The sequence below is a fragment of the Podarcis liolepis genome, assembly GCF_965112155.1.
Source record: "Podarcis liolepis genome assembly, chromosome: 2".
NCBI lineage: Eukaryota > Metazoa > Chordata > Lepidosauria > Squamata > Lacertidae > Podarcis > Podarcis liolepis.
This window is the reverse complement of record NC_139555.1, coordinates 92673927-92696397: the sequence shown is the minus strand read 5'-3', so window position 1 is coordinate 92696397 and position 22471 is coordinate 92673927. Positions and strand designations below refer to the sequence as shown.

At 40.5% G+C, this 22471-nt stretch overlaps 1 protein-coding gene and 1 long non-coding RNA gene across 12 annotated transcripts in view; one reads left to right on the top strand and one right to left on the bottom strand.

Annotated features, from left to right (window-relative positions):
- The window catches only part of LOC310701096 (contactin-4), a 497831-nt gene that overhangs the window by 209638 nt on the left and 265722 nt on the right, over positions 1 to 22471 (top strand). Inside the window, exon 1 of one of the 11 annotated variants that reach the window (XM_083491359.1) lies at positions 4484 to 4896. The exons of 9 other annotated variants lie outside the window; for them this stretch is intronic. The gene's annotated coding sequence lies outside the window, so the exon portion shown is untranslated. Of the gene's footprint in view, positions 1 to 4483; positions 4897 to 19260; positions 19277 to 22471 lie in introns of those variants that run through there. One more of the 11 variants, XM_083491360.1, reaches the window with a different exon arrangement.
- Positions 14884 to 18272, bottom strand: LOC310699228. The gene is made up of 3 exons (XR_014522014.1): positions 18227 to 18272; positions 15678 to 15833; positions 14884 to 15109 (listed from the first exon to the last, which is right to left on the bottom strand). It is a non-coding gene; the product is annotated as an uncharacterized lncRNA (long non-coding RNA).

Below are 22471 nucleotides of genomic sequence, written 5' to 3'. Positions count from 1 at the left end.
ATGATTTCATCATCGTCATTAGTTGCATAAACTCCAGGCAATTCTTCAGTATGATAACAATGAAAACTGAAGCCATGCCTTCTGATTCTCAATCATGTGTTTAATCCACCCGGCATTTTTATAATTTTCTCTGTTTTGATCGCATTGATATCTATCAGTATTAAATTATAAAAAAAGGAAATCTTTGTTAAATTACAGTCTCTTCACACCCCCAGATACCAAGCCTATTATTACAACATGGCAAGGTAAATTACAGGCGTGATATTTGGGGTCCTTGATCAGGAAATTTTTGTATGCCATCAGGGAAACAGGTAATGACTGATTTACATGCGTCCAATTGATGCGCAACCGTGCACTCGCACATTGTGGCAACCCAGGAGTGGCTGGGAAAGGGGGCGGGGCTGCAACAGGGCAGAGGGGGCTTGTGCGCACTCTGCCATTGCATGTGATGACCTGGAAAGCAACCCCTGCGCAAATCGGGGGTTGCTTGTATTGCACTACACCATGGATACTTAAAAATCTGGGTTCAAATAAAATGGAAAATGTGACCAAAGAGTTTAGGGTCATGGCTTTATAGCAGTGTTCTATAATCAGCTAAGTCTTGTGGATTTTGGTTGCAGTCTGCTAATACTGAAAAGCAGACTTTGAATCATTCAGGACAATGTCAGTCATGTGGAGATTGAAGGAGTGCCATTCTTTGTAAGTCACCCTCTAGCCCCGTGCCATGCAATGTGCAAGTAAGCAGCTAGGGTTTCTTTAGAACCTCCCAATGCATTTCAAAACAACAACAACCCCAGATAAGTATTATTTAAGTGGAAACATGAGACTTGTGTACCCATTAAGTTTCCTGAATAGCTCAGGGAAAATAACAAACATGGAAAAGAGGTACAGTCATACCTTGGGTTGAAGTAGCTTCTGGTTGAGCATTTTTGGGTTGCGCTCTGCGGCGACCCGGAAGAAACGGAGTGTGGCGCGTTACTTCCGGGTTTCGCCACTTGTGCATGTGCAGACGCTCAAAATGATGTCATGCGCAGAAGCAGTGAATCGCGGTACGCACAGACGCAGGTTGCGTTTGCATCCAGAGGTACCACTGTATAGGAATGGAGTGGAAGATGTAAGGAGGGGAGCTGAAGCCCTTCTGCTTATTGGGAATCAGTTTGGAACAGACTAACTTTGATTTGGGTGGACGGAATCAGTTTGGAGCAGTCTCATTGAGGCATGATCCAAGGAGGACTAAATTGGGTAGCCACAAATTTACAGGCTGGACTAAAGACCTTGCTGGCTTCTTGAGGGAAGAGGGCACCAGAGACAAATTTTGATTTGGGTGGACAGAAGGGACACAGCAGAACAATATGTGAATTTGTTGTGCCACTGCAAGCGAAGCACAGTTCTCTGCTGCAAACTGGTTGGGCAGTCCTAATTGGAACAAAGTTGTTTAAAGTCTCTATATCATATCTGTGCTCGATTGGTAGAAGTGTCCCATGTGGGAACTGGGCTTATTCTTAGAAGATGCAAATGGGTATTAAGTTACCAGTGTCCTTCAGGAACAAGTTTCTGTTCTTATCAGGGCCAATAAGGACCAAACAGAAGATTGTGCTGACAGTTTGCAAACAGTGTGAGTAGTAAATAATAAAGCATTACACACGTTTGGCATCAGGCGTGTGCTATAGAAGGAAGGCGTGACACACCACCCATAGGAAATCCCACCTGAAACATACCTGCCATTTCCCAAACCGGACTTGAATTCTGCTCCTGTGGGAGAAGTGCAGATTGGCTGGTGGGTTATCCAGTCCTTCATTCATTGTACACACACACCCCTGCATCATGGCTAAGGTACATGACTGGCACTCAGACTAGGATGACCGGGCTCCATCTACATGAAAAGCAGAACACAAGAACTGAGTGATTGGGTCTGCCACTCTCTCTTCCAAACCTCAGAAATATTCCATAATATGCAAAATGAACCATAGGAAGAGAATAAGGAAAGTCATTGATATTTTAAGGTTGTTTAAATGAATATTCTAAGTTGAAAAACAGAAAATTTAATAAAAAAAATTACACACACAAACCTCAGGATTATTCATAGCCTTCTATATAGGTAATATCCTTCTACTTGCATTTTGGAAATACAATCTCAAACTGGTAACGATTCACCAATGAATTGCAAAAGAGTTGTGACTGGCTCACAAAGGCTATGAGCCTAAACAGAATGTGTCTCAAAGGGGGGGAAGATAAATGAGTTTGTCAGAATATAGATCCTTAACAAGGACAATAGGGTAAAAATGTAGGTCATCCGCCTTGCTCCTTCATACACACAACAATCAGACGAAATTGAATACTCCTTCATTATGTCATGATGGCTGTGGCCGCTAAGATGCTTTAGACATGGTATAACAATGGCTATTACTCGTAGCAAGTGGGGCCTGCGACCAGTTAAGAATTCCAGTCAGCTATGCCTCCCTCCAGGTCAATATAAGCTTCATAGGGATCAAGCAAACCAATTCACTTGCTTTCTCTCTCCCACCACTAGGATAGATTTCTGGTTTTCGTTTCCAGCTGGAACCCAACATTCTGTGGCTCCTGGATGTTCATTTCTCATTGAGTGGTTGTGTTTTCCCACCGGATGAGGATCCTCTTGTGGATTTTTTTTTTTTTATGGATTTCTGCATGCCTGGGACTTTACCCAAGGATGTTGATGCTTCCCATTTATTTCTCATTGTCCCCATTTTGGCTCCAATCCTGTTGTTAGCAGAGCTTCAACTCCTCAACATACCTTTTCCGTCCAGCGAAAGCACTTGGACTCACCAGCAAGGAACTTGAACCAGCCCTCTTTTAATTAAGTGTGGTAGGTCCTTGGGAGGCTGAGAAGGTGAAAGAGATGTCTTCAGAGGGAGGCAACCACAAGTCTTTTCAACAGTGGCTAGCCGGGTGGGGTGGAGCTACAGCAGTAGCCTCTCAACAGCAGCATCACTGCTGATTGCTGGGCAAGGTGGCAGCAAGGGCAGGGCTGCATGGGTGAACCGTTGGACCCAGTCTGGTGCTCCTACCAGTGCACCCAGACAACTCCCACCTTGCTGTCACGAAGTAAGCAGCAGTGGCACTTCTGCCAAGAAGCTATTGCTATGGCTCCACCTCAAGTGAGTCACTCCTGGTTTTGCTCACAATCAGTTGTAATCAAGCCTTGTTGGGGTGAATGAGGGGATACTTTTGCATCTCGGATTATAGCCAACTAAATCATATTCTGAGTAGTTACTTGGATCTAAACCATGCCAATTATCTCAATGGGTCAACTCTAAGTAGAACTAACATTGAATACAACTCTGTATCTCTAGCACTGAAGAAACAAATTTGGCACACTATTTTCGCACTCAATCAAAATGTTAAGGAAGTGCTTTGCATGTTAGATTGATTTTGAAACTTCTGGTGCATCCTTTGAAGCCTGTGGTTCTTATAAGATCTTATTTTAAGCATATTTATATCTGACCTATTTCTTGATGCATTACATGTGGAAATGATGATATATTTCCTTAGGCTGTGCTCCGAAGCACACTTACTTGGAATTAAATCTCCAGAAATTAATGGGACATACTTTCCAAGTATATGTGCTTAAGATTGTTCTTCAAATAACTGGCAGAGAATGCATTTGTGCTGCATCTTACTCTGTGTGTGTGCATGCTTGCAATTAGTGTTGATGCAACAGTACTATAAAATAATAGAACGTTAATTCCCTTTATAGTTTGCATTTCTATAATGATGCTGGGACATGTGATTATCCCCAGACACTACTAAAATTATTAGAACTTGGCTTTTCCTTTTCTTTTTCTTTTTCTGCTTCTCCTCACTGTTTGATGAGAATCTGAGGCTAATGTTGCCCCTGATTAAGTATCCACACCACAGTCTATTGAGCCAGGAGACAGTTAAATATTTTATGTGAATCAATGCAGTATATGAAAATCATTTGCTTTTGTTTCCTTAGTATCAATATATATTTGCTGGACAGTAGCAAACCAATTAAGTGGAAGCACCGATGCAGGTTAACCTAGTTAGTCCCCTTTCCCCGTCATTGTTTTTTCTCTCTTTATTTCTAAATTGAAGAAAAGTATACCTTTACACAGGCAGTCTTGTGGTTGTTGATATTATATCACTTGCATCTTTGATGTATTTCAGGTTGTTAATTATTGTGCCTTGCACATCAACCTCAAATGTATGATTTTAAGTTAACAGCTCTGGCCATTTGTGGTATTCAGTGTTGTTGAGCAAATAGTTCTGCTCATGTACCAAATGGCTGTATTGTATGGTATAAGCCAATGGTAGGCTTCTCAAACAAGACATACATGCGAGGATTTGAGAAGGAGGCTAAACCCCTCTGCCTTGCAATTCACATGCTTGCTTTCTTAGAGAGGGAAGGACTGGAGGTGATATTTCTCACAGAAAAGGGGCTGTACTTGCATCAGTTGGTTTGTCAGGAAAGAGAATCTTGTGATTTAATGTTGAGAGGAAAGCATAAGAATTGCTGCAAAGGAATAAAGTATCTCTTACGGTGAGACATAAAATGCAGTGGTGTGGATTTTAGAGGAGATGGCAAAATTTACGGACGCAAGATATCTCAGGCTGCTGGCAAAGGAGAGTGAGGAAGAGAGATTTAAGGTTCACCAGGCAGAAGACTTTATATCAGTGGGAAGAAATTCAAATGCCTGGCAGAATGCTTGCTGCTGTCCAGTAAAGTGTATTGACACTGCAAAGAAAATGTAAATAAGGCAAAAGAAGCCTGAACTTATTATGGCCAGATGAAATGCAGGGAAACAGTTTCCAGAAGAGGAGGGGAGAGGATGTGTATGAGTGGAAAAAATATCAACAACATTGGGACAGATTCAGGAGCAGCTGTCATGTTTGCTGGTAAGTGGCCGAATAAATTACTATGAATCTTGAATAGCTTGTAGTGTGAAAAGGATGTTTAGAGATGTTGTTGCCTCTAGCAACTTTTTTTATTACGACTGAGCACATTAATAGCATCACTGCCCAAGCTTTGAAGCAAACTCTATTCTGTAGAAAGTATTTAGAATAGTACTAGATGCATTCACTCTTCCTGGTACTGTGCGAGGCAATGCTTGCTTAATAGCTTTTATTTAACAAGCAGAAATTAGTGAGGGGTAGTTACAAAGGTAGCTAGATGCACATATATGTACAGATACTACAATAACTAAAATTTAGAATGCTTATAAAGGGAAATAATCTCCTTGGGGGATTAGATGTTCTGTTAAAACTATTTTATGTCATATATATTAACTTTTATGAGTTCTGAGAGTTCAAATGAAAGTAAAACATCTGTGCACCACAGAGGTTTACTGGAATGCCTTTTGTCATTAGGCATGTGATTATTTATTAGCAAGGTAATGGATTAGGTTCAGTAAGCAAAAAGCAATTTCATCAATTGTGGCATTTTAAGGTATGTTTGTGTATTTTTCAGACTCAAAGAATTTTATTTCTGTTGAATTCTTCTTTTTCTTTTTCTTCTTTAATTACTGTCATTAATGATTCTTGTAGAATCTGCACAGATAACAATATTTTTGTGTGAAAGGGCCATCCTAAGAAGTTTTCCCATTCATTTCAATTTGGTTTACAAAGGAGAACTTCCCAGTGCATTGAGGCTGGCTCCTATAATCTATCTATCTATCTATCTATCTATCTATCTATCTATCTATCTATCATCTCTATGCTATAGAATATATTGTTAAAAAGATAATCATTAGTTTGTATTGTTCAGCTGCATTTGTATGTTTCAAAGTCCAAGAGTTCTGTTCTACTTGGTAATCACTTTCCTGCCATAGCACAACTCAAATGAGGCAAATCCAGTTTATTATAGTCCTTAACCTCCTGTTTGCTCTTGAAACCAACTGGAGAACCATATATAAAAATTAAAATCAGTCCCCCACCCCCGCCAAAACTGTTTAGCACAAAATGCAACCCAAAGACTGCACAAGATAGCTATAGCTCTAGAACTTCACAATTTTGCATATCAATTTCCTGCAAATCAGAAGTGTTTTACATGTGTGCCAAAGAACCAGTGACTCCTGAAAACACGTTATAAGTGTGTGTGTGTGTGTGTGTGTAGAGAGAGAGAGAGAGAATGCTGGCCCCACCGAGTCTGGCAACATCCCGGTGAATGTTTCACAACATGGCATTCATATCTAACTTGAAGGACTGGTTAAAGACTATGAACTGCTCTCTGGATACTTTGTTCAAGCAAAAAGAAAGAAGCTGCAGCTGCAGTTAATGAAGAGCTAGTAGGCCATCCCACATCTGCCAGGGAGTGTTCAGCCAACAGCACAATGATAGAATGACATTAAAGGTTAGCGGCGGGGTGTGGGGGGAGGAAGGAATTGCCTTGCTGAGTAGGTCAGAATAGTGTTCTGCACTAAAAATAGAAATAGTGTAATTATTTCTTGTCTGTACAAGTTGTATGCGTTATGGAAGGAAGGAAACAAACTGGCAAAAATGTAACTAAAACTCTGGCATAGCCATAAATGTCATTCACCTTTTCTTCATGTTTTCAGTCAAGTATTGTATAGCTCAGGCTATCATTGCAATAATCGTCTTTTTACAGTTGTAGAATACGTTGCCATAAACCTTAAGGAGTCACAAAGCCTTTTATCATTGTGTCTTCTTGATCCAAGAATTTTTTAAAAACATATTCTCTGACATCATTATATAACTTCAGAGCATTTATCTGGTTCACAATCAGAAAAGCCAGTTTAAAAACAAAGGCTGTTAGAATTTTGTCAGATATATTTATCACTTGATGAGGAGATTCCAGGGCTCTTTACCATGCAGATTGTTCCTTAAAGTTGGTTTGAGGTACAGCACTTCAGACATAAAGTGAAGCAGGATCTAGCTAGTCTCCCTACAAGGCCAAAATGAAAACATCAGCATTCATTTGTGCTGGGTTCCACAGTTTCTGCAGTATATAAGGCCTCATAGGGCCCCGCTCAGTGGAGTATGCCCTGTTCAGCTGTGAAGCAAAGTACCTGCTTATAAAAGTACAGAAGCTATCCTCTGTTGTGACCGAATTTTAAATACAGCCTTGAGTCTCAGCCTGGCCTGGCTTTGAGTCCATCATATTTCCGATTTAAGAATATAAAGACAGCCTTATTGGATCAGACCAATGGCTTGGCAAGTCCAGCATAATGCTCCCCACAGTGCCTATGGGAAGCCCATAAGGAGGGCCTGAGTGCAATAGCTCTCTCCTGCTCATGTTCCTTAGCAACTAGGATTCAGACACATGCTGCCTAGTGCCTCTGATGCTGGAGGTAATATATAGCCATCGTGACTGTAATAGATATTGATAGGCTTCTTCATGAATTTGTATAATCCCCTTTTAAGTTGGTGGCTGTCATTGCATCTTGTGGGTTGTCTGTTCAGATGTTTCATTTCTGTTAGAACTTTCATAGAAAGACAATAGTTGAAATCATACTTATCTGGTCATATTTTTGAGAGCCCTGGCTGAGAATCTTAAAGATGAACTCGGCCAGCCCTTAATGGAAAGTCAAGCTCTTGAATTTTAGATAATTTAAGAAATTTAGATTTGAAACTTCAGCATGTGGCTCTTGAATACACAGAAGGAAAGGGTTAGAGTAATGTGGGTCACTGGAATCTTGGTTAGAAGGTAGGACGGTAACTGCTTCTAGCCACTCTGTTGCTTGCCTCAAGCAAGATAGATCTCTGTTGTTCAGCTACATTCCCCCAAAGTAGCTTGGGTTACATTTCAATGGAAGTGCACATTTGAAACCAATGGTGTGACATTCTTTGGTCCTGTGCTTGTGCCATGCTTAAGCTACAAACATGCTTGGTAGCTTTGAGCAAGTCACAATACCTTATTTCCACCTACTTATAAAACAAGAATAACTGATTTGATTTCTGCCAAACTTTTCTCCTTGCCTTTTGTTCCTTTTTTTTTTTTTTTTTTTTTTGCTGTTTGATTTTCACGCTCTCCCAACGAAGGCAGATCTGAGAAAACAAAAAAGGCAGGAGGCTTGACTAGGACTTTCTGAATCTAGCAAGATAAAGTGATGCTGGTGCGATAGCAAATCAATGACAATGACTCTCTCCTTGTAGGGAGCATGGAGGAAGGGAAGGCTAGACAAAAACAGTTCTGCAGGATGTGACTGTCTGAGCCACTGACATCTAGAAGTCCTTATTAATGTGCCACCTTGTTAAATAACAAACATACGAACTGATTCATATTTGCTGGAAGCAGTAGTTCAACCTGCATGGTTGTTGTTGTTTAGTCGTTTATTCATATGATAATCGGTAGATGAACTAGTTTTTTTAGTGGTAAAAGTGAACCAAACTGGTCTTGTCAAAGTTGTAAAACAAATTGCAACTTGCCACCTCCTGGAAACTCTCAAAAAGTGGGTAGAGTACAGAATAAGGTTAAGCCATGATTTGAACATATGTTGGGTATTTCATAAACACACACACACACACACACACACACACACACACACACACAATTTGCATTGGTCAAATTTCCAGTTGGTGGAATGTTCTCCTCGGGGAGGTTTGGCTGGTGCCTTCATTATATACCTTTAGGCACCAGAAAAAAATGTTCCTCTTCAACTTCCAATGTGGCTGTGAAGCAAGAGATCATAACTTTCCATTTTAGATGAATCACAACTTAATGCTACATTGAATCACTAAATATAATCATGGTTAATGAAAAACAAAACAGCTTCTTAAAGTGTGGTTTGAAGCAGACTTGTTTAACTAACCATAGTTAAGATTAACCATATTTTTTCCTTGTTTGGATGCTACAACAAGCTGCATTCTAAAAAAGAATCAAAGGCTTCAAAACTCCTCCTCATGACTGTGCTGGAAGTGGAGAAGGAAGTGCATGAGTTCAGCGCTTGCTGTGGCTTGTCCTTGTAACTCTCAGCTACGGTTTAGTGTCACATGCAGACACAGCCATTATTCAGAGCAGCACGTATGTTAATTATTGCAAGTTTTTACAACACTTTATTTGGACAGTGGTACTTTGGCCACAAATGGTCGTTGAGCGGAGAATGTCTTGTAGGCTCATGTTGTGTCTCTGAATATTTGAGAAAGGTTCAGAAGAGATCCCTTGGCATTCCATTGCTGATAGCAACATAGGAAGCTGCCTTTCAGACTATTGGTATATCTATCTCATAGGAATGTAAGAGTGCTACTGGATCAGGCCAAAGGCTCTTCTAGTCCAGCTTTTGGGGAAACTTGAAAACAGGACCTGAGTGCAATAGCACTCTCCCCAGATACGATTCCCAGCTCCTGGTATTCAGAGGCATACTGCCTCTGACAGTGGAAATAAAACATAGCTGTGCTGTAAGGTAAAGGTAAAGGGACCCCTGACCATTAGGTCCAGTTGTGGCCACTCTGGGGTTGCGGCGCTCATCTCGCTTTATTGGCCGAGGGAGCCAGCGTACAGCTTCCGGGTCATGTGGCCAGCATGACTAAGTTGCTTCTGGTGAACCAGAGCAGCGCACGGAAATGCCATTTACCTTCCCGCCAGAGCGGTACCTATTTATCTACTTGCACTTTGACGTGCTTTCGAACTGCTAGGTTGGCAGGAGCAGGGACCGAGCAACGGGAACTCACCCCATTGCGGGGATTCGAACCGCCAACCTTCTGATCGGCAAGTCCTAGGCTCTGTGGTTTAACCCACAGCGCCACCCGCGTCCCTTCAGCTGTGCTGTACTGAAAGCCTTATCCTCCATGAACTTGTCTAATACTCTTTTGAAGAATCCAAGTTGGTAGCTATCCCTACCTCATGGGGAAAGAAGTGCTTTATTTTTTCTATCCTGAGTCTTCTAATATTCAGCTTTACTGTATGGTCTTAAGTTAAGAAAGGTAGAAAAAATATCAATCTTTTCTGCTTTCTCCACACCATGCAAAGTCTTATACCTCTTACCATGTACCACTTTATTTACATCTTCCCCTGATAGTTTCTACATTTTGTAATTCATGTCATTGTTTATTAGTGATATTATGACAATCTCAGTTGATTAAAAAAACCACCATTTCTACTAAAGATCTAAATATCCACTTTCCCTGAGACATTTTTCACAAATGCTGCAAGGCCTTTTTGTGTATGTGGGGGGGGGGGAATAAGATCTGTGATTCAAAAGCTCATTCCTCCTGTTCCGTTGTTTGTTTGATGTCCCTGTTGGCTTTCTCTGGAGCATGTGTGGCTGGGAACAGAAGCAAGACAGTGGCCTGGTTAGAGCTGGGTCAAACTTCCTGTCTCAGTTTGGACTGATCTGGGTCTTTCCAAACCATTTTTTGTTTCGTTTGTTTGAAGAATTCTTGGAATTATTTATGTAGAATTCTTTCAACTTTCTCTGCAGTTCAGAAAGACTTGGCCTGTAGGAACTCCTCTGCTGGCGCCAGGGTAACTTACCAGTTTCTTCGTCTTCTGCCTTTCCTAAACCTACTAAGCTGCTGGGGGCAGGGGAGGGAGAAGAATAAACACTAGCCAAGATATATGGCCATAGCTCTTCCTAAGTGATAACATTCTGCAGGGATTGTTCCAGAACATTTTAGACATAGCTGTCAACTTTTCCCTTTTCTTGTGAGGAATCCTATTCGGAATAAGGGAATTTCCCTTTAAAAAAGGGAAAAGTTGACAGCTATTATTTTAGATCCTCCACTGCAGACTTGAACTCTGGGACTTTTTTAACTGTGTCTGTTAAAACAGGATTTTTTTTTTAATGACACTTCCCAGAGTTCCCACCTTCATTGCAATAGTTTAGAAGTGCTTTGGGCTTCACCATTGTTCACTGTTTTCCATCTTCTTCTCCAATTCAATAGGTTAAGAGAAAGAGGGAAGAGGGATGGAAACTGGCAGATCAGAGGGCTAAAGCCCAACCATTACATGCTGAGGCAAAATTCAGCTGGGGCTTAGGCTCACATCATAATGGTCTTACACCAGGCATGGCCGAAATTTGCCCTCCAGATGTTTTGGGACTACAACTCCCATCATCCCTAGCTAACAGGGCCAGTGGTCAGGGATGATGGGAATTTTAGTCCCAAAACATCTGGAGGGCCAGGTTTAGCCATGCCTGTCTTACACACTCCATAACAAATTTCAGAAATATGATTGAAGGTAGTAATAATTTTTTCTAAGCTGTGCAATGTACTTTTTTTTTTACAATCTCTGAAATAAGTCTATGAAGCATGTGGCACAAACAGAATTATATAGTGCAGCATGAATTGTTTGTCGGCTGTGATTACCTCCATAACCTGTGCTCTACCACTTCTGAGTAATCAATATATCTTAATATTGCAAATTACAGAAAACAAACAATTTATTTTATTGCACATGGGGTAACTTGTAAATTCATGAAATTGTGTTATTTCGTGTTGTCACATCTCTTCAGTCATTCAGTGTTATGTTTTGAGATAGTGCAGTGGACTGATAACTTCTCAGGTTCAGTTCAAATAGTGTGCCATTCATTCAGAGGGTGTCATTAAAGTGTCTGCACTGCATGTTGAGCGACTGTGAAGTTTGGAGGTTGCTTACTATTTGTTTTTGCATGGTGAATATGTACACCAACAATGCATTTTTTGGCAATGGGTAGCACTGGAATAGACATTCTCTAGATCATACAGTAAAGTGAAATGCCCATGTTTCTGTGTTATGGAGCACCAACACAAAAAGGCAATTGTCGTTCACCTCCATGAGGATGATGTACTGTTTCAATACAATCTTAATTTTCAGCATTTAAGAACCACAGCTGATTAACAGTTCTATCCAAATGTCATCTTAGGTGTGCCTTCACTATACACTTCAGGTGTCTCAGAACTGGAAAACTGTGACTTAAAGTTTGTTGCAATTAATGATTTCTACATGAATTCTTTGTTTTATTGCCTCTTTTGTCCTTTCTGTGTTCTTATCATTCTTTTGTGTACTTTATGTACACACAGCGAGCCACACAATAACAAATGAAGGGGGGAAAGGGACACTGGCAAATAATAATGGGGGGGGGGAGAAACAAAACAAGAAACCCCAGCTCACTATTGAAACAACAAGATGGAGTACGTATTCCAATGTAAATTTTAATCCAGGTTACTGTCACGTTCCAAGGACAATGTTCTTTCTATGCCTGACTAGGGACTTTATGCTGAACTTGTTACATATTTAATGACAATTTGGATTTCACGGTTAACAGTAAGAGCTGTTCAATATTGGAATAGACAGCCTCAGGAACTGGTGGACTCTCCTTTCCTGGGAGCATTTAATCAGTGGGTGGACAAGAATCTGTTGCATGCTGTAGTTGCACCCTGCATTGTTGAAGAACTAGCTCAGTTGGCAGAACATGAGACTCTTAATCTCAGGGTTGTGGATTTGAGCCCCACATTGGGCAAAATATTCCTGCGTTGCAAGCAGTTGGACTAGATGACACTTGTGTTTCCTTCCAAGTCTACAATTCTATGACTTCCAAGATCCCGGCCCATATGATATGCTGTAATTTGTGCATGCTTCAATTGTGCAATGTGTTTATGGGGGGGTGTTTAATTGTTTCTGCTCTGCATCATGTACAAAATGCATGAGCTTGCTAGAAAGTTTTCAGTGCATCCTGAAACTCTCAGTAAAAATGTTTATTTCTCCTCTCTGGAACAATGCATATTTCATTGCTGTTAAGTGACAACTTGGAAGCTGGGGAGTGACATTTAACTTCTTTCTGCTATGGTGACACGATGACAGCTGTCATAGGAAGGAGAAAGATACAATGATTAAAATTCTTTCGATAAAGGCATGCTCACTTTTACAGCTTAATGGAAATCACTTCCTAGTGAAAAAGTCTGGACCACTAAGTATTTTGAGTCAACAAATTGTGTGCTGTCTATGTTTGAAGGAATTAATCTTCCTTTAAACTTTCAATAAACCTATCATTATAGCAAGGGGAATATTAGTTATTATTTGAGCCTGCCTATGAAGATTAACTACCATGAAGTGCTTAGATTTGGGTGAGATTTTTGTGGTTATAGTGTATGAAACATGAATAGTAAACATATTATTATACAAAGCAAAATCACTCCAAGCAATAACTAATTTAGCACCAGGTGAGGTTTTTAGTCTTGATATTTTACTTCTGGACACGTCTTTGATAGGCCTCTGTTGCTGAAACGTGAAGTTATTTACTTAAATTTCGGTTGTCAAGATTCAGGTGTGATATAAAATAATTCTATTCTGATACAGTAGTCCTTATTTTTGCCCGTCTGTCTCTCTCTCACTTACTCTTACACACCCACAAGGTTCATGCAACAGGCTTGAGAAAGTTCTGTGTGTGCTGCTGCCCCAATCAGATATGGTTTGCTCATTAACCTGTCCCAAGCCTAGTGTTACCAGACTAACAAAGCCAGATGAAAACCATCCTCATTTTCAACTTGGATGTCTAGCAGCTTGACCCTTTTGAGTGTAGGTTACTGTTGGAGAGAGGTTTGGAAGTGAGATTCCTACTTTCCCGTAGGAAAGTTAAGTGCAATGGTGATTGCTACCAAGCATAGTAAAACTTAGTTAGGGTTATATCTGTCCTCATCCACCTTTAAATAAACATTCTCCATGAAAATGCTTAGGCTAGAATAAATCACAGACACTTAGCTTCACAAATAAGTGAATATTTTACTCACAGTTTCCAGAAGTTACAGCAAACAAGTCATCATCCATTAAGAGTAGGAAAAAGATGATGAAAAAGGTTCCAGATGATTTAAAAAGAGAAAAAAGTACTAGGTTTCCTTACAAAAGGATCATTCAGTATTTGGATTAGCAAAGATGCAGGCTATAAAATCTCATTTTAGAGAGAGTCAATTCACTTGCATGAAGGAGAAAAAGACTGAGAATGGAGGAGGGCACAGAACCTGCTAAGCCATACTCACACTGGTAACTTGAGCTCAGGGACCAGGTTAACCCTTTCGTGCACACAAGTTTGATTCAATAACAGTTACTTCTTTTAGAACAGCCAGAGATTCTGATGCAATGGAACTTGACAAGTGAAGAAGAAAGATGCCTGTGTACTAGAGACTCATAATAAGTGATATCCTAAAACAGGGTTCTAGGGATGTGGGTGGCGCTGTGGTTTAAACCACAGAGCCTAGGACTTGCCGATCAGAAGGTTGGTGGTTCGAATCCCCGCGACAGCGTGAGCTCCCGTTGTTTGGTCCCTGCTCCTGCCAACCTAGCAGTTTGAAAGCACGTCAGAGTGCAAGTAGATAAATAGGGAAGGTAAACAGCGTTTCCGTGTGCTGCTCTGGTTCACCAGAAGCGGCTTAGTCATGCTAGCCACATGACCCAAAAGCTGTACGCTGGCTCCCTTGGCCAATAAAGCAAGATGAGCGCTGCAACCCCAGAGTCGGTCATGACTAGACCTAATGGTCAGGGTTCCCTTTACCTTTAAAACAGGGCTCTACTGAAAGCCATGACTTGGTAGATTGCATCTCAGGGTGTATGAGAAAGTTGGAGGTGATTCCCTTTTCTTGCTTAGCCATTTGTATTCAGTTTGGTATGTTGAAGGCTACAACTGAGTACAATGCCTGTGAGTTTTGAGGTGTGGTGCTCCTTAACTGAGGGTTCCTTAACAGGTGAATATTTCATGTCAATTGTTTCTTTTTACCTGTTAGGTTTATATCACACATGGAAACCATGGCAGGAATATGTATTTAGCCGTTTGATTACCGTTCATAGCATAAATTGAAAGACTGGGTACTATAAGGTGTGCACCTCCATGGTACTACTACTTTAATATATTTGGAGTATATTGTGTGACAGCATAATGTTTTATGTGATTTCCATTGGTCCAGCTGAAGCTGATCTTGATTTCTATTACTATTACTATTACTATTACTATTACTATAGTTTGAGGCTAAAGGAGCTGGATATGACTCTACTAACTGAAGGCTGAAAGTTAGCCAGTGGAAAAGAAACGTGGGGGAGAGGGGGGTGGAACAAAAGAAGAAAACCGTTGCCTCTTGAGTTGTAGGAGATGATTTGACAATTGGCTTCTCAGAGGGATATTTAGCTGGAATTGATGTTAGGGGATGCTAAGTTGGTTGGTCCTTTTTACAGTGATAATAAATATACCTAAAGCAAAGAATAGAAAAGGGGGGAACATACATGATTCAAGTCACATATATCATGTTCTCCATAATTTTTCAAGCCTGTAGCCCTCAGCCTTGTAACACATTATATAGCAATTTAAGGAAATGCAGCATCTTGTGTTACCAGAGGGTTGTTTGGGGTTTTCTTTTCAGAAGATTTGTCACCAGCAAAGGATCATTCACTTGCAAAATGATTTTGACTGAGTTGATGTGAGGCTTGGGCTGTTAAAAGTCAGTTGCTGCAAATTAAATAATCCACTACTCAAAATTTGTTGTTGTTTAGTCGTTTAGTCGTGTCCGACTCTTCGAGACCCCGTGGACCAGAGCACGCCAGGCAAAATACCTCAACTACTCAAAATACCTAAGTAAAATAATGTGGGCCAGTGTGTCTAGATGGTGTGGACACGTGGGGAGGGGGGAGGGAGGAGGAGATAAAACTTCCTGTTACTCCTATCTACTTCTGCTCTGTGAACTAATTCCTAGTCCTGGAAAACAAATTTTAAATTTTGTCTGCTTCATTAATATTTTCTTCAGGCAGGAAAGATACTTACCATTCAGTAGCTCATAAATATCCTTTATTTAATGTCTTTCTTCTTTAGAATAAAGAGGAGTGATCCAGCAGTATTACAGCTGCTTTGCAGCAAGTAATCTGTTCATTCTGGTTTAGCCATCTAGAAACCTGTAGTTTCTTCCCGGATACCATAAGACTGCAATTTAAATGGGGATTACGTTCTAGGGATTGCGCTTAAAGCTGAAACCACATAGAGTGAAAGCACATCAGGTTCAATGGTGGGAGAGCCAAAATCATTATTGTTGGCATCCATCTGCCTTGAAAACCAATGGAGTGTGCCTCCAGGGATGGAGTCAAATCACTGTGTTAGCAGCACCAAAGTGAAATCCCTGGGGCACAAGCCTGGGCAGTGTATATGGAGGTCCTGGACTGCCCAGACGACCAGACCGCCCTCCAGCTTCTCTGATGTGGTCCAAAGGAAAGCAGAACAATACGTTTGGCACTAACTTGGTTGCTGGAAGAAGGTGCAAAAGGTGCCATCCAGCTGTCTTAGGGACTCCACTCCGGATTTGTGTAGCGTCTACTCCTTAGCCTTTTCTTCTCCAACCCCCCCCCCCCAAGGCAGCAGAGGATTAGGAGCATAGTTTTCCTTCTTCTAGATGGGCTACCTTCCCAGGTTGACAAGCCCCATCTGCTCCTCACTTTCTTCTACAGCATGTGCAGAAACCTCCTTCTTGACCATTGGACCCCACTATTGATCTTGTTTGCTCAATCCGCTGGTGCCTTTGTTCCACATGCAGGGGAAGATTAGCCAGCCAGTTGAAGCCATTCCCAGGCTGTGGCTGCCGCCTCATGCTGACAGCTTTTAGGAGCCACAGCCAAGTGCAGGGTGGGGACCAAAGATGGACGAACTACTCCAGAAGGAGACTATTACCCCTTCTCCTTACACTCCATTAGTTAATAGTTTACTTTTATATAATATCTCATAGAGCAGCAACACCTAGCATCTAGCAATGACTTGCATTTGCTAAATAGTGCGCTTTGGCTATCATGGAACCAACAAAAGAGAGTTTTCATACCACCTTGTAGTTCAGTGCTTTATAGTAGAAAGATTACAAACCCATTTAAGTAGTAGGTCTTAAATGCTGAGGTATGAAGTGGAAATGTACATATGAAAAAAATCTTTTTTAGTTGATGGTGAAATGCTGCTTGAACTGGAATAATTTCTCTTAAGCAAAAACCAAGTATGCAAATGCTTTAAACTGACTGAATTTGGAACTGTATAGTACATTACCTATGAAATGTATAGTTAATGTAACTTCCAGTTTTCACATGTAAATATGATACATGGTATACATTTATATTACAGTGCTTGTATATTAACATACAAAAATAAATTAAAATCCTAATCACATTGTTACAATGTAGCTTCAGAATTATAATCCAATCTGTTTTCCTTCTGTTTAATCCCTTGCAAAGGCCATTTTCTTCCCCCTTTTGCTGCTGAGGCTTGTTAGTGTCTCATTTCTCTCTTTATTTTCATTTTCCTCCTCCTTCCCCTGCGTATATTTTTATCCCTGGGCCAATATCTTCCTCTCCCCCACAGGTTTCTATTTTGCTTCTAGGTTTCCCTTTAACAGTCTCCACATCCTGTCTCATTTGCTTACTCCTGTCTTCTCTAATATTGATTCCTGCTCATGCTGCGCAGTCACTCCTAATGATTTTTGACATTTTTAAGGGCAGAATGCTTCCTTGCACACTCCATCATGATTCTCCCCTGGCAGATACAAGTAACTCCCACTGAAGTCAGTGAGAGTTATTTGTAATCCTGGAAGGGGAGAGAAACACTAACCCTCAAAGATGGCTCCAGGGGTATTGGTCACATTGGACTGGTGCTTAAAGGACTAAGAAAGCTGTCTCCCATCAATGAGTGGAGTAAAATGGTGAATGAAGCTTTCTGCATACCCAAGGTTTGTCTAATCCACTTGTTTGGGGATGGGAGGAATTTTTTCCCAAATGAGATTAGCTCTCCACTCCCCAACCCTCAAACCCATCCCTTAAATAGATCATGTTTCTTGGTCATTTGCTGTTGGGTGCCTCAACTTGTTTGCTTAATATTTCTTTTAAAAATTGCTTATTCATATAGCTGAGAGATATTTGGGTGCTTAACAATACTCATAATGTTGTTCCTTATTCTAATCATGTCTTTGTCTTTTTATGTGGCCCCTTTTTCCTTTTCTGTATTTAGGAGTTATAGATGAGTTTTGATTTTGAGAGTATTCTCTTGATTTTGTGAGAATTAGTTTGAAGTCTACTGGTGCTCTTTTACACTAGCTGACTAGTCCTTTACTCCTCTTGTATCTGTGAAAGTCATGCAATGGAAGAAAATGAGATGGAAGATTAATTTCCTGTTTTTTGGTGGTGGTGGTGGCTCTGCCCACTTGAACAAAGGAACATAAATGAATGCCTTATACCAAGTCACTTCATATGTTCATCTAACCCAGCACTATCTAATCTCAATGTCAGCAGGTCCCCATTGTCTTGGGCAGAGTGAGATATTTTCCTTCCACACTATCTGAAATCCCTTACCTGATGATGCTTTTGATTGAATCTGTGGCCTTCTGCACACAAAATTCAGTGGAATACTTGTTTTTTTCTCCATAGTCTGCACACAAAATCAAGATTTATTGCATATCTTTGTGCTTCTTGAGAACCTGGTTTGAATTCAAACTAAAAGCTGATTGCAGATTGATTCTGCATTACCCAGCAGTGTGTCTATTTGAAAACACAGGTGGTCCTGGCAGTGGGGGATGTGTATCCACACCTGTCCAATGGTGCTGTGTGTGGTCATGTACCAAGATCACAACCACTTCTTCTTTCTTCATTCACATGGGGCATGTGCAGGGAGGAAAAGGCATGGGTAACCTAATTAAGGGGATAATTTTCAGACACATATCAAGTAACCTCACAACTCTTGTGGATGACAGGGTCCAGAATCAATGTAGGTCAAAAGTAGTGTGTTGAGGACAAGTATGAACACTTTCAGATTGAGAAAATTACATTTTTGGGTCTGCAGACAGGTTAGTGGAGAGATTATTTTGTGCACTTCAGATCATCCCACATGATACCCCTTGTAGGAATTTTTCTGGTATTACCAGGGGTTGATGTTGCTTTTGCAGGTGTTTCCTCTCATTTGCATGCCACAGCTGACTGCTGAATACTTTAGCAGCTTGATAGCCTCTGGCTAGGAGAAAGAGCTTTCTGCAGTCTTACTGCTTTCTTTCCAGCAGGAGCCAGCATTTAGTGTGATGCTGAGTTTATACAACTATAATTCACTCCTTGGGAAATAAAAAAGGGTGGGAGGGCTGGTATCAATAATGCCACAAAATCCACATACTTAAGATGTGCTATTTCATTCATGCTTTCAAGCCTTCTGATAGGATATTGTAAACATGCAGGGTTTTTATATCAGTTTTAAGCTAAATAATGCCTTACATAAATTGAATGCAATGCAATTTCTTTGCTTTTATTTCAGAGTTTATTTTCAGTTATATTCAGCAATTCAGGGATGTTACTGAGAAAGTGGACAACGACAGAATGAAAACATTTCCTCTATAGAATTAATCAGTTCATGGACATGTAGGTATCATATAATTGTATGGCTGGTTTTTTTTTTTTTTTTGGTTTTTTTTGCTGAATGTTCACAGCAACCAAATTACATTTGTCAAACTGAGAACTTAACTGGATGTTGCATGGGAAATTATGATTGGATTTTTCCACACAATGTAATTCTTCTAAAAGAAGCAAAAATAAAATGTTATCTTAAAAAAGTGCACAGGGGGTAAAGGACTAGATCAAATCAGATCCCTACTTTGCCCCCTTCTGGTGGACTAGCTTTGACAGGTGGGCAGGACCACCCATCTGTCTACCACCTGATGTCATCAGGATGCCAGGTGATGGACACCTATCAAAGTTTGCAGAGGTTAACCTCAATACTCAATTAGTTCAATACTCTTGATGCCCTTAAGGTTAGCCTGGAAGCTTCAGTTTGTGCAAAAAAGGTAGGTTGAAGTGGAATAGACTACTACTAGTATATAAAACTATGACTGAACAACCTACAGTAGCTGCAAATATTTCTCTGGACCAAATATAAAGTTTTAGCAAGAGGCCTGAAACAATTCAACACCAGGTTGTTTGAAAGATAATCTCACCCCCTATATACTTGTTTGACAGCTGTGCTCATCACAGGAAGCTCTTCCAATGGTGCCTAGGACATCTGCTCCATGACAAGTCAAAACCAGACCTTTAGCATTGCAATACCAGTTGTATAGAAATTTCCACCCTGTACAAATTAGACAAGCACCAATCATATCGGTCTCTTTGTGCCTATTACATATCTAGACAAGCCTTTCCAGAGAGATGGTCACAGCCATGCTTCTTATCTATTTTCAAGCATTAAATTACATATAAAGACTTTCTGAACATCACTTTGAATTTTCTGGAATATAAAGTGAATAATACATTCTATAAGGAAATAAAATAAATCCCTGTGATGGGGTGAGCTCCCGTTGTTCGGTTCCTGCCCTGCCAACCTAGCAGTTTGAAAACACATCAAAGTGCAAGTAAATAAATAGATACCGCTCCGGCAGGAAGGTGAACGGTGTTTCTGTGCACTGCTCATAGCTGTCAACTTTCAGATTTGAAAATAAAGGATCAGCAGCATAGCTGTCAACTTTCGGATTTGAAAATAAGGGATCAGCAGCCTCACCTTTCCCAGAGATAGTCTATGGGATATTTAACAATCCAGGATAGCAGCGGGAAACAGCGCTGAAATAATGGAATTTCCTGCCAAAAATGGGAAGGTTGACAGCTTTGGTGCTGCTGTGGTTCACCAGAAGCGGCTTAGTCATGCTGGCCACATGACCCGGAAGCTGTCTGCGGACAAATGTTGGCTCCCTTGGCCTGAAAGTGAGATGAGTGCCGCAACCCCATAGTCGCCCTCGACTGGACTTAACTGTCAGGGGTTCCTTTACCATTACCTAAATATAAAATGGTAAGTTTAAAAAAGTAGGAGGACCTATAGGGCAGACTCCCCTCTAAAAAAAGAAGTTGTCTCAATGAGGCTTCAGCATTCCCAGAAGCTACTGAATTAAGAGTAACAGCTGCCAAGCCACTCTGTACTAACTTCTGATAAATTTTTGGAGCTTCCCACTGACATCAGGTGAGCTGTTGCTTTTTCAAAACCTGTTGCTCAGCACCTGTAGATCATTTGTTTTGCATTTTGAAAGTAGCGAGATTAGTAGCTTTGTGGTTTGGTATACACCAAATGAGCATTACCCACTTACTGGGCTGAAGTAAAGCCTAATTTTAAATTAAGCTGATTATTTGTATCCTCATCAACCACTTACAATTGCTTGACTGCTCCTTGTATTTACTTGTCTGTATTATTTGATCCCTCCAGAATGTTTTTAAAAGAACAAATGCTAATAGTTTTACAACCATCTGCCGAAGATAAAAAAATAAATACAGGATAAACTGAATATTCACGGTATGGCATTTGTTGTTAATAAAAACTTTGATTTCCAACCAGATGCTGCTTGAAAGAAATAATAAAATCCCCAAAGGAAATGAGCTTGGATGCTAACAAGTTTAGTCGTTGATCTGTTTTGAACATAATACTTAACTGTGATAAGCTGAGGAAGTTTATCAGAAGGGAAGGGGAGTCTTTATAGCCCAAGGCTTCCTCCCATAATGCTAACCATAGTTTAGTGTTGCAGCTGAAAAAAGGCCAGTGTGAGGACTGATGCTCACATGGATGAATGCTAGGACGTAACTAAGTGAGAAACGCTACTGTACAGTGGTACCTCGGGTTAAGTACTTAATTTGTTCCAGAGGTCTGTACTTAACCTGAAGCTGTTCTTAACCTGAAGCACCACTTTAGCTAATGGGGCCTCCTGCTGCTGCCTCGCCACAGGAGCACAATTTTTGTTCTCATCCTGAAGCAAAGTTCTTAACCTGAAGCACTATTTCTGGCTTAGTGGAGTCTGTAACCTGAAGCATATGTAACCTGAAGCGAATGTAACCCAAGGCACCACTGTATGTGATTTGACTATACGTGAATAGGATTTAATGAGTCTATATTACATTTAGGTAGTGTAGTAGTGGAGCATAGTTTGCCAGCTTGCTTTCTTCTTAAGATTATGTAATCTGATTCATGTATTCAAGATGGTTACTCATTTTCTCTTCCCAACCCTGCCTCATGTGTGGAATCACATAAAGAACATGACTGTGAAATCTGGGCAGTAAATGGATATATCATTAAGCTGTATACTAGCAGTATCTTTTCACTCTTGATACCCCCCCCCATGCAGTTTCATACGTGGGACATGAATAGGGGAAAAGTGTATGTGAAGAAAATAAGCCATGTGGTCATGTGTGAATTGGCATACTGTAATCCTCTACATATTTGCTCCGAAATGAGTTTGAGTTTGATCACACTTACTTGCTTTTGAGTGTGTATATAACTGCAGTCTTAGATCTGAAGTGTCTCTACACCACCTTCGATAAACCTGGTGTTCTCTTCTGCGCATAGTCACATTGAAGTTAAGCCACAGATTAAATACTGTCTATCGACAGACACACAAACACCATTTGTAAGCTGTCTAGAGAATTGCATTGATGAGTAGCCATGCAAATTTAAAAATGCTTTCTAGTCTGGCATATTGAACATTCCAAACACAGAGAGGTCTTGATGCTAAAGTTTCACCATAGAAATAAAAAGTAACAAAGTGTAAAATAATGTCATCTTCCAGTCTCTGGCTGGTGGAAAAAGTT